Source organism: Pseudochaenichthys georgianus, chromosome 7 (assembly GCF_902827115.2).
Source record: "Pseudochaenichthys georgianus chromosome 7, fPseGeo1.2, whole genome shotgun sequence".
NCBI lineage: Eukaryota > Metazoa > Chordata > Actinopteri > Perciformes > Channichthyidae > Pseudochaenichthys > Pseudochaenichthys georgianus.
The window spans coordinates 14430515-14442568 of NC_047509.1; the positions used below are offsets into that span (position 1 = coordinate 14430515).

The following is a 12054-nucleotide window of genomic DNA, read 5'->3' on the forward strand; positions in this document are numbered from 1 at the left end:
GTTTTAAATACAAACGTTTACATTTTCCTCACAAGCCACATTTTTAAGGATTGTTCATTCATTCCAGAATGTTCACTTAGTTCAAAGAAGCAACATGCATAGTAAGATAAGAACTTTTTTTTCACATTATTTGAAGTGAGAGGTTGTGTGTGAGAGTGCACACAATGTTATTGGTTGACGATAACTGGCCTCTGGTCTTAATACTGGTAGGAGAGGTTAAGTACATTTCAGTCAATATCATGGTGTGTGACATTAACAAGAATTCTGACTGAGCAGAGGTATGTGTGTCTGTGTGAGGGAGGGTGTGTCCGAGTGTGTGGGTCAATTATTGTAAATGTTTAGATGTTCATGTTCTATGTGTGAGAGAGAGTGGCACACAGAGGAAGAGACTGAGGGAGCACACAGAAAGGAGAGAGAGAGGTGGGGGGGACATACACCCAGCATGTGTGCCTATGTGTATAATGTGGCTCTTTGCAGTAACGCAGGGAAATTATTGGCTCTCAACCTCTAACTGGTTGGCCACCCCTGCTGTACTGTCAGTATTTTATACCTGTTTTTCACCTATTCTCTTATTTTTTTATAACTATAATGATCATATAAAGGTGTGCCTTTACCTCACTGAGCTGAGGTTATCAGAGCCGCTCAGTCTTTCTGGAGAGAGCTCTCTAAAGCTCTCCCCCTCGCGGCCGCTTACACAGTAAATTCCAATTGTTAATAAAAGCACACAGAAGCTGTGTACGTTTTTTGGGAGTTTGATTTATTTTAAATGAATACAAATACAAAATTAAAACCTATAATTGCACACTAAAACCATTATTTCAATAAAAGAACAATTTCACATAAACATTTGGTTTTTACTGGGACTGGGCCAGTTCAACTTGATTTGGGGGGGGGGGGGTGTGCCATAGTTTATGGGTGCTGTACGCAATATAGGCGTAGTTCTGTTAGTATAAGATAATATATATATATTATATTATTATATATATATAATATATATATTTTTTTATTTCTAACTTTGTTTGTTTTTTAATTTTCGGCGCCCCCTATGGGTTGATGCCCTTAGCATTCGCCTATACTGCCTATGCCGAGGGCCGGCCCTGAGGAGGGGGTAGGGTGGGGGAGAGAGGCGCTGTGCCCCAGCGTCCTTTCCTCAGGAGGGGTAGGGGGGGGGGGGAGAGAGGCGCTGTGCCCCAGCGTCCTTTCCTCAAGGTGGGGGTAGGGTGTGTGTGATGTCCTCATCAGGGTCTTCCTCACTGTCATCACTGATGTCACTGTCTTGGTCATGGTTCTCCACAGAGTCATCAGGCCATTGAGGGACATTTGGTCCGATTGCCAGGCTGTAGGCCGAAGAAAGATGCTGGATGTGTGTGTCCACGTCAGCAAGTCTTTTCTTTAGAAGACTAGCTAATCCATCTCTCCCTTCTTGAGTCATGTCTAGGGCAGAACATAGAGAATAGAATAGTGAAAAGGCATCTCATTTTTGTTACTCGTACACACTGTGGATGTTAAGTAGTATTTGGGTATGGTATCATGGAATTTACCACTATGTCCTCCACATGACACATGTTGCATCTGCATCCTGATCTTGTCAGCCTGACTTATCAGATAAAGGCAGTGCTGCCTCATCTCCCTCACAATTATGGCCCTCTCCTCCACAAGTCTCCTTTTGCCCATGTAGGCATCGAAGACTTTTTTTGGGCCAAAATGGACACCGATTCTGAAGAGAGAGGAACAGCAAGCATACCATTACCGACCAAGACATGCACCAGTAGGATAAGTGACCGGTCATAGTCCATTGACTGGGAAGCTGGTGTTATAGGTCTTGCTTAGTGCCAGAAAATAAACATATTATATAAACACAAACAAGAGAAGCTCTTACCATGACTTTGCACTTCCCATGGCCATATTAGACTGTCTGTTGTTTGCTGTTCTGCAGACAGTCTTCTCTCCACCTCTTCTTCCTGGATTTCTGTTTCAGGAGGCTGTCCGGTGTTGTACTGGCGTATTGCCGCTAAGAGTTTGGTATTTTCCTCCCTTAACCTTTTGCGACGCAACTGCCGAATCTTATTGCTGTCTATATGACGTAATTGTAAAAAAGATTACAGAAACAATGTTCAATGGAATTTTTTAATTACATGACTGCAACTGAATAATAATAACTTACCAGTCTGTCTATAGAGGCAAGCTTTCTTTTGGCACAGCCCTAGAAATAGCCGCTCAATGGACATCTGGAGAGACTGATTGTCGCCTGATGTGTTGTCTTGGGTAAATAACAAGAAACACAGTTTGAGGACAAAGAAAACATTGGTGTTAATACTATACGTTAAATAACAATGTTATACTATCAAGTTAGGAAACAGCATGCCGTTTGTTGCCCAGTCTCTAACATCATTAACCCATTGTTGGACTTTGTCCTCAGGGCATCCAAGCTCTTCGCAGGTGTCCTTCATTTTTTGAGTCTCACCCTCCAACATTGTGATTGTCTGTTGTAAAAAAGATGTTGCAGATACAGATGTATTTTCAACATTTTCACCCAAATTTCCATAACTTTTCATGTCTTGAAAACAGTAATTAATCATTCAAACTTTTCCAGACCTGCGCAAGCACTCAGTATCCAACACTTTACCAGCTTGGACAATTATTTGTTTGTGACAGGTTTTCACATTAGCCTTACAAATCTAATCTTGTCATGCCTATGCTTGAATGGCCAATTACCTTGACATATCTCTTGGCCAACACCACATGAAGGTTTTCCTGCTTCCGTCTGTTCCATCCCATTGCATGGACAGTCAAAATGTCATTGCGAGCTGTTTTTAAAAGTAAAATTGACAAGCAGATAATATAACTTGGGTATTTAGAAATCAACTCATAAAAACTCTAGTACTGTTGAAACAGACTACATCAAAGACAAAGATAAAGTAAAGTAAGAGATGGATAATAACTTCAAGACAGAATTATGTTGGTCTAATGACAAGAGGACATACCTGATTTTTTCATGTACTTAGTTGTGATGGCACAACGTGACAGAAAGCTGTTCACCATCTCCACTTCTTCCCCGGCCGTCGAACCAGCACCCTCCACATTTCTCCCACTCCACACAATCTAACAAGTACACATATATTATATGTCATAGATGAATTAAAAAAAATTCTTACAATCACAATAATATAAGAGTGGGCCTACCTCACACTTTGTGGAATGGGCCTTGGCATGCATGACCGAGAGAAACGGTTGCATGCTCAAGGCCCTGTCACACTGTCCCGAAATTGACACCCGATGGACACACGAATATGGAATTGTGAATTTCGCACGAAGATGGCTCCGAACCACACACGAAGGCAACATTTACATTACATTTAAGACATACAACTGCAATGAAAGTACCAAAAACAATTATGTTACAGTACTATGATACTGTACTGATATCTTCAGACTTTGTTCTTTACTTTATCCGTCTTTATATGTAGAAAATATTAAGTTTTCTCCGTAATGTTGTTTCCATAACAACAACAATTTCCTGTCAACTGTCCTTCAAAATAATATATTATATCCTTTTTAGTTTCACAGAACACAAATTGGGTTATTTACATAATATATTTACATGATTTTGTTGTGCAATAAAACAACCAGATGGACACACGATAAAGGAAATGTTCAAATTCGGCTGTGATCGTAGCAACATCGGGCCATTCGTGAGGGCATCTTAAGCCTTCGTATGACCGCCGGCGGAGTTTCTCAGGCTCCGGCAGCAACTTCGTGAGCGGAGGCAAAATCTTTGGCATGCCAAAAAATTGCCGAAGGACCTTGCGAAGGTTCATTTTCGTGTTGAATTTGTGTGTCAATTTTGCCCTTCGTAAGGCCATCGTGAGGGCATCTTGTTATCCTCGGTGCCATCGGGCATTCGCCCCGATCAGAGTGAATGTGAATGCACCGATGATAACACGAAGATGACACGATTTGACAAGATGCCCTCACGAGTGCCTTACGAAGTTGCCGCTCACGAAGTTGCTGCCGGAGTCTGAGAAACTCCACCGGCGGTCATACGATGGCTTAGATGCCCTCACGAATGGCCCGATGTTGCTACGATCACAGCCGAATTTGGACATTTCCTTTATCGTGTGTCCATCGGGTGTCAATTTCGGGACAGTGTGACAGGGCCTTTAGCAAAGGTCGCAGTTCTGGCATTGTCTTTGCCACTTTCTCGAGGTAGGGCCAGTATTTACAAGCAATATCTGTGCAATAAAAATGCACGTTTGTAGCTTGAAACTGCGTTTGAAGGAACAAGGGGTAGGCAAATATTTCTCCTCTGAACATGTTGAGAGATTTCAGTAGCACTCCATGTCTACATACAGCCACCTCTAACCCCTCTTCATCAAGCCTGCTGGCTCCTCTTGCTGTCTCTCGAGCAGCTGACCACTGGCTGGTACCACATGTACCTTTTCCTGGGGTCTACAATTAAAGACATTTTAATGTTACACTCTCAAAACAAGTAAAGGCTAGAAAAATGATAGGAAAAAAATGTTGTGCTTACACATTTTACATTTGTTCTGACTTTGTCAACAAAGTCTGTGACAGCCGAGTCTTCCATGATGAACGGCCCTTTAAAAAGTGGTTCATCGATCCTAAATTCAAAAATAAATATTCAATTCATTATTATCATCATTGATAGGCTACTTCTTCAATTCAATTGACATACAAAAAAGATGTACCTCTGTGACTGTCGGAAACGGTACTGTTTCCTATTCCCATCCACTGACACAGCCAACATTTTGGGAGTACAAGCTGGGCATGAGAAGGGTTCCTCACACGTCATTTTCTGGCACTCGTACTGGCAGGCCATATACTCCAGAAAGCTTCTTTGGAAGACATCTCCATGGATTTTTCCTGTCTGGAAGTTTGAGAAGCATAATTGTTACCTTACACATGTCAGAATAATACGAGGAAACAGGAAGACTTTCACAGTGGTTGGAGGCAAGAGGGGGGCTATTAGGAGTATCCCTAACACACGATATCCTGAAAAGTGAATGTCAGGTTAGGATTGGCAGATGCTGGAAGAGAAGGAACATTATTTCAACTTTTGTCATATGCACCATGACTCTATACAGTACAGTACAATACAGAATCCCATTTTTTCCCACAGAAGAGCACAATGTTTTTCATCATACAAATTGTGTTCTTCAGTAAAGAACAAAGGTTGGATTATGATATGTTTGATCTTATACAGTATGTCCTACATATAGCAGTGCTAGGTTTTTAGCTCTAATGTAACACTAGTTAAACTACTTTCAGTAACATTGTAAGCTTTTCAATTTAGTTATTTTGACATAAACATATTTTCAATCAACATATTTCATCTACACAAAATAAAATGCATCCTTTCACAATGCCCTCTACTTATGCAATACTTAGTGAAAGTCATCTTACCCTCCCATAATGCTGTGTCCTCCATTCCAGCATCTGTAAAAAGGCCTGTCTGGACAAACCTGGTGCCACAGCCTTCAGGTCCTCAAAAGATTTGAAGACATCCGTGGAATATAACGTGTCTCCGTTCACAGAAGCTGGCCAGTAACCGCTTCTAATGAGGTCTCCCCAATCAGTTGTCCATTTGTAATGGCATGTGTTGCACACCCTCTTGGGCAGATGCAAATCATAACGCCCTAATAACAAATACAGTTTAGTAAAAACAATCGCATTCATTACCTGTATTAGGGTGACAAAAAGAACACTTAAAATCATACCATTAATGCAGACGAAAATGACAGGCCTGCCTATAGACTCTGTAACACCTTCAGGGTTACACGAGTGTGAAGGCCTACCAGTAGGCAGAAGACGATCTGAGAAGAGAGGTTACAAATATGTCTTAAACTACCAGCACATTAGGAAAGTTATAAAATAACCACTTGGGGCTAAATTGTGTTAAGTGAAATACCTTGGTGTCTCAAAGTGAACATGTCATTTGTCTTGACTAGTGACATTGTTGGGGGAATACATTTGAAATATCCTTCATTGAAGGACTCCCTGTTATGAAGGGTGTGTATGCTGTGTTTAGAAATGTCACAGTCATGACACAACCATTCAAGGGGCATGCATTCTCTGCAGCGAAGGACCGCAGGAGCGGAGCAATGTGAGCATCTCCTTTCCGGTACCATAGTTGAAGACAGCAAGCTGTCCAAGTGATGGGGCCTTGCCTTTTGCCACTCCAATTGGGCAGCACTTTGGCGCAGGCACCATGAGGAAGAGGTTGATGGTTGATCAACCAAAAGCTCCTGCAATTGCTGAATCTCATCTTCTGGAAACAAACAAAAAAAAAAATGTTCAGCATCACAACAGCGTACTCATATTGCATCACGTATTCCTTTGATGTTATGTTGACACATTTCCTAACTTTCAATGATAGTAAATGTCATCCTACCAAAAAGATGAGGGGGTACTGCAGAGGTTGCTCCAGCTGGTTCCACAGTCACTGGACTGTTAATGGCAACAGTTCTGGCTGAAAAATTATAATTATAATAATAGATATATTGATAACAGATAATAATTACAGAGAACAGGAGGCAATCGCAGGCAAATGTTATGCATTAAAATAGTTCTAACAGTTCTAACCAACTCTAACTATTTATTACAATGGCCAATTTTTATACTTACGACGGAATAACAGATATTTGTTCAATACCTCTCTAAGCTGAAACATGCTGTACCAATCATGTTGCAAACAATCAAAACAAAAATGATATGTTAATCATGAATACCTGTATACATGCACAAACCTTTAGTACGTCGGCAGGTTGCCCCACTTCTGCTCCTCCTTTTTAGAGGACACCCCTGAGCATCTTTGCCTACCCAGCGGATTCTGCTCCTGCTAGATGCTGCTCTGGCCCTGTCTTCTTCCTCCTTCAATAAAGTACCGTACTTTTCGGACTATAAAGCGCACCTGCATATAAGCCGCAGCAGCTAAATTGTCCGTCTGTCTTGCTCTCGTTCTGTCTCTCGGTTCCACTTTTACTTTGGCGCGCTACCTGTCTCACTCTTTTCCGGCCTCCAGCTTTTCCTGCTGGAGCCCGCCGCTTAAAGGTGGCGGGCGCGGACCGGTCATAGAGCCCATAGTGTTAAAGGTGGTTAATTTTACCTGTAAAATCCATAGATTTAGGAGGTTCCCTAGTGGCCGTTAGCTGTACAAAAAGAATGGGGAAAAAAGTCGCGGCTTATAGTTATAGTCCGAAAAGTACGGTAGTCATGCATTACCACAACAAGCTGCTTTTCATTCCCAGTGTATTCCTATTCACTTACAAGCATTACAAAATTACAAGCACATAATAAATCAACCTAATCAGTACATCGGGCACAAAACCAATACAATTGAAATTAAAAAATGTACCTTCAGTTGTTTACAAAGTAAATCGGCAAGGAAAATGGCGTCTTCTAGCTGTTCCTCGCCTTGTTTAGCAGCCATTTCAGGAACTAGAAATCAAAACACACACAGGTGTGTGTGTGTGTTTGCGTGCATATAAATACAAAAGAGAAAGTGGTAAAGAGACAGAGATGAAGATGGTAAAAATGGGGAGAAACCAGGAAGAAATGTAGGGAATATAGCTCTGAGGAGGGAGAAGAGAAGAAATTGAAAAAGGCTCTTAAAAGTGCTGTTTGATCTTGCTTTGGTTTGGTATCTGTTGAAGGAAAAAAATACAGTGAACACTTAAGAATGCATGATAATTTACAATCTCACATATCATCAACAAGCTTTAACATTGGGGGTAATTTACGAGTTAAAGCACTAATCAATCAGGGGCGGACTGGAACAAGGACAGCTCTGAACGTTTTGTCCTAAATAGGACCACAACAATCAGCGTGCAGTAACAGTCTGTAGATGGTTGTCATGACATTTCTTCACAATACTATTAGTTGCCACTGTATGCAAGTATGACAGCCACAATAGGCATTTTTCCAAGCTTTGTATACAGTGCCAAAAGTATTTAACTCAACATTTTCTTACATTCACTTTTTTTCCAACACAGCATTTACATTGTTAGCAGTTATGTTTTGTGTACTTCTAAAGGTAATTATTCTAAAGGTTATTATTATACATCCATGGTCTGTAGTTCGTTTATAGCATAACGTTAGCAATTTGCTTCTGGCCATTAGATTTATGATTCGAAAAGTATAAAAGTAGGGTAGATATGTGGAGATTATCCGGCTGAACAAAACGTGCATTTATCAAGCAGGTTCATTTTCCACAGATCTTATTTCGAGCTATTTTCCAAAATCCTATGGAGAAATCCCATTGACTCTGAGACGAGGGAACCAATAGTTGTAAAATGCTAACTCACTTCCGGGTTGTAGGACTCATCACTGCACTATATCTCCGGTCAAGTAAAGCTAATATGTGTTTAGCTAGCTCGTGCTTTAAAAATATATGTAACTACAACTGATTTACTTGCAATACATATTAAAATATTGGAGGCATGCGGTGCAGCACATTACCTGCTTGGTGAAGTCAGACAGAGAGGAGGTTGTAGCCGATGTCCGGTGCGTTCACGGTCATCGGATAGTAATCAGTAGCATGGTGTTCACTTACTACGCGACCGCACAACGTAACGTACAGTAATTCCACAACCACATAAATGGATTAACATCGATTTAGCTGGGGCAACACAAATAAATAAATGAATGAATCTACTGGTTTCATAATTTGAACAAAAAGTGGTGCATTTTGCACTATTTTTTATTTATCTTTATTTATTTTCTTATTATATCCTATTTTTATTATGTTGCACTGTTGGAGGAGCTCGGGATCTAAGATTTGAAATGTCTTTCACACACACATACGGGTATTGGGCCGAGTGCGACACCGTACTTCCGGTATCCGCCATTTCATGCGAGGTGCAAGCAGAATATCATAGTCTATTGCCTTAATCAATATCAAGTCAACTCTAAAATACCACATATATGCAATGGTATGATAATATTATTGTGACAAGTGGGGTATTCACCTGGTGTTTCCAGAAATTAGACGTAGATGCAACCACAATCGACGAAGGCAACTTTCAAGGTTCGTTTTTCCATACATCTGCAGGCAGTCTTGTAAGGGTAATCCGACAACCCACACAGCTCTAGTTTACGCTGGTAACGACCAGAGCACACCCCTCAAGTCCAGAGATGTAATCCGAAGACATGCAGCGATTTCTTCGGTCGTTAATTCAGAGAAAAAACCTAGTGCGCTCTGCCTGGCTAATTTAGCTAGCTGTTTATATTAGCACCTCCAGGATATTAGCACCTCCAGGAAAATGGCGTATTTATATATATATATATATTAGTGCTGTCAAAATTATCGCGTTAACGGCGGTAATTAATTTTTTGAATTAATTGCGTTAAAATATTTAACGCATTTAACGCATGTGCAGAATGGCCCGCCCCATAAGTGCCACCAGTGGCAGCGCCAGGGTATGGCTGGGGTAGGCTACAGCCATACCAAGAAATGGCTTAGCCCCACCATGAAAATGATGTTAAAGTAAGCAAAATAAAGTCTGCCAACTCGCGCGGAGTAAATTGCACAGACAGCAGTTAGTAAGATTGATTTCAGTAGCCACGGTTTTGAAAACTTTTGTCACGTAGTGATCGTCTTCTCAATAGAACATCTTTGATAACGGCGTGGTGTTGTTGCAGGAAGTCCCGACGGAGAATACTTTTGCTGTCGTACAGGGCAGAGCCATATAATAGTAATAATATGGCTCTGGTACAGGGGTGCACATAACTGGTACGCAGGTTATGTGCATAATCTGAAATGCTTACCGTCACTTGTGTCACAAAGCGCATTTGCGTACCGACGTACTTGTGAAGCTTTTCCAGAAGGCGGTTAGATCACCGGACGACAGAGTCGGTCTCCGTGTGCACAGACAGGGCTGCTATTAACGTCGGTCTGTACAACGGAACTGTGCCAAAACTACGCCAACCGGCTGCGGAGGGAGACTCCCCCCTTCACTGGAGAACTGCGCTAAAACAGCTGATCACGTTCACACTCTGTGGTCACGAAGTACTCCACTAGCCCCCGACTTTCCTGAAGTACTCCCCCGTTGATAGAAATCAACACGTAATGAATTAAGACCCCACGGTTTGATGATTGATAGGTGTGTGGGTTGTCTTTCATTTTGACATGCAGAAAAATGTTATAATAAACATAGATACTGTATGTTAAATGGATATATCCACCTTCTTTCATGTATCTTTCCATTCCCACAACAATATACATAAATAAATGGCATATTTTGGACATAGTTCGAATGGTGATTAATCATGATTAATTAATTTTTAAGCTGTGATTAATCTGATTAAAAATTGTAATCGTTTGACAGCCCTAATATATATATATGGCGCGCGTTGCATTGTGGGTAGCTCGTGACGTCACTGTGTGTGAAAGAATCTGATAACAAAAACCCTTGACCCTTGAACCTTAGTGGTGTTTATTTTTCACGGAGTTGAAAGCGATCACACAATGTCACGTCCGGTAAGTCCATAACAACACAAATGGATTAACATCGTAGCCTTTGTTTCTGCTAAAAGAGGTGTCGACCAGCTCGGGCCACAAGAAAATCGGCGAAATCGAGTGTGACGATTAAAAAATTAATTAAAAACATCTAATTTTGACAATAAAAACCGACCAATAGGCGCGGTAGACCATTTGTGTGGCCCTTCCGGGTATTTCTCCACTGGTTAACAATACCGTGTAACTGTCACGTTTTTAAGGGAAAAAACCGTGACATATTCACGTCTCCCAGCATGGTAAATCGTCACATGTTCACGTCTTGCCGTGATACCGGGTTGTTGTTGTCATGTAGTGTGAAAAAAGGTAACATGTTACAACCATGCCTGGCATGTGCTGCAACTGTCCCTGTATACAAGGACATTTGTTTGTAACAGTTGAGTTTTTTAAAAAAAATACATTTTCCAACCTATACTTATTTCATAAAAACATCTTAAATACATTGTTTTCAGTAGTTGACATATTGCTAATGTATACTATAGCAAAATGGCTATCCTATTGTAAATGGTTTTTTACTTATTGTGGAAAAGCCCAAAAAGTGTTGTAACTGTCCCTGGTCTCCCCTACTTCATAATTATACTTAGTACAGTCCTTAAAGGTGGGGTAGGTAATTCTGGAGAAACCAGCTCGAGTGCGGTAGAATTTGAAAAATACACAGCCGGTGTAGGTACCGGGGCCCTTTCTCATTTCTCTAACTCCCCTCCTCGACTCCCCTCCTCGACTCCCCTCCTCGACTCCTATCCTCGATACTTAGTCCCGCCCACAGGAGATGCGAGCGGAGCCGAGGAGGGGAAGCAGCAGGCGGTTAGAGAAATGAGAACTCCTCTCCTCTGAGCGGTCATTTTAAAGAGACGTCCATTAATGATGACAGAAGGCACAGCAGCCCTCTGTCTGATGGACAGATGTGTTCATGATGACTTCTATATTTACTTTGATTCATTCACAGTGCGGTATCATGAGACAATAACAGGCTACAGATGCGGGGACACACACACACACATATATTTATATAAATATTAGTGCTGTCAAAATTATCGCGTTAACGGCGGTAATTAATTTTTTGAATTAATTGCGTTAAAATATTTAACGCATTTAACGCATGTGCAGAATGGCCCGCCCCATAAGTGCCACCAGTGGCAGCGCCAGGGTATGGCTGGGGTAGGCTACAGCCATACCAAGAAATGGCTTAGCCCCACCATGAAAATGATGTTAAAGTAAGCAAAATAAAGTCTGCCAACTCGCGCGGAGTAAATTGCACAGACAGCAGTTAGTAAGATTTATTTCAGTAGCCACGGTTTTGAAAACTTTTGTCACGTAGTGATCGTCTTCTCAATAGAACATCTTTGATAACGGCGTGGTGTTGTTGCAGGAAGTCCCGACGGAGAATACTCTTGCTGTAGTACAGGGCAGAGCCATATAATAGTAATAATATGGCTCTGGTACAGGGGTGCACATAACTGGTACGCAGGTTATGTGCGTCATCTGAAATGCGTACCGTCACTTGTGTCACAAAGCGCATT

The 12054-nt window shown here is 41.3% G+C and overlaps 1 long non-coding RNA gene across 1 annotated transcript; it reads right to left on the reverse strand.

Moving 5' to 3' along the window:
• Positions 1 to 1254: 1254 nt before the first annotated feature.
• On the reverse strand, positions 1255 to 2248 carry LOC117449035 (uncharacterized). Its single transcript, XR_004552440.2, has 4 exons — positions 2165 to 2248; positions 1880 to 2074; positions 1542 to 1717; positions 1255 to 1434 (listed from the first exon to the last, which is right to left on the reverse strand). It is a non-coding gene; the product is annotated as an uncharacterized lncRNA (long non-coding RNA).
• Positions 2249 to 12054: the final 9806 nt, after the last annotated feature.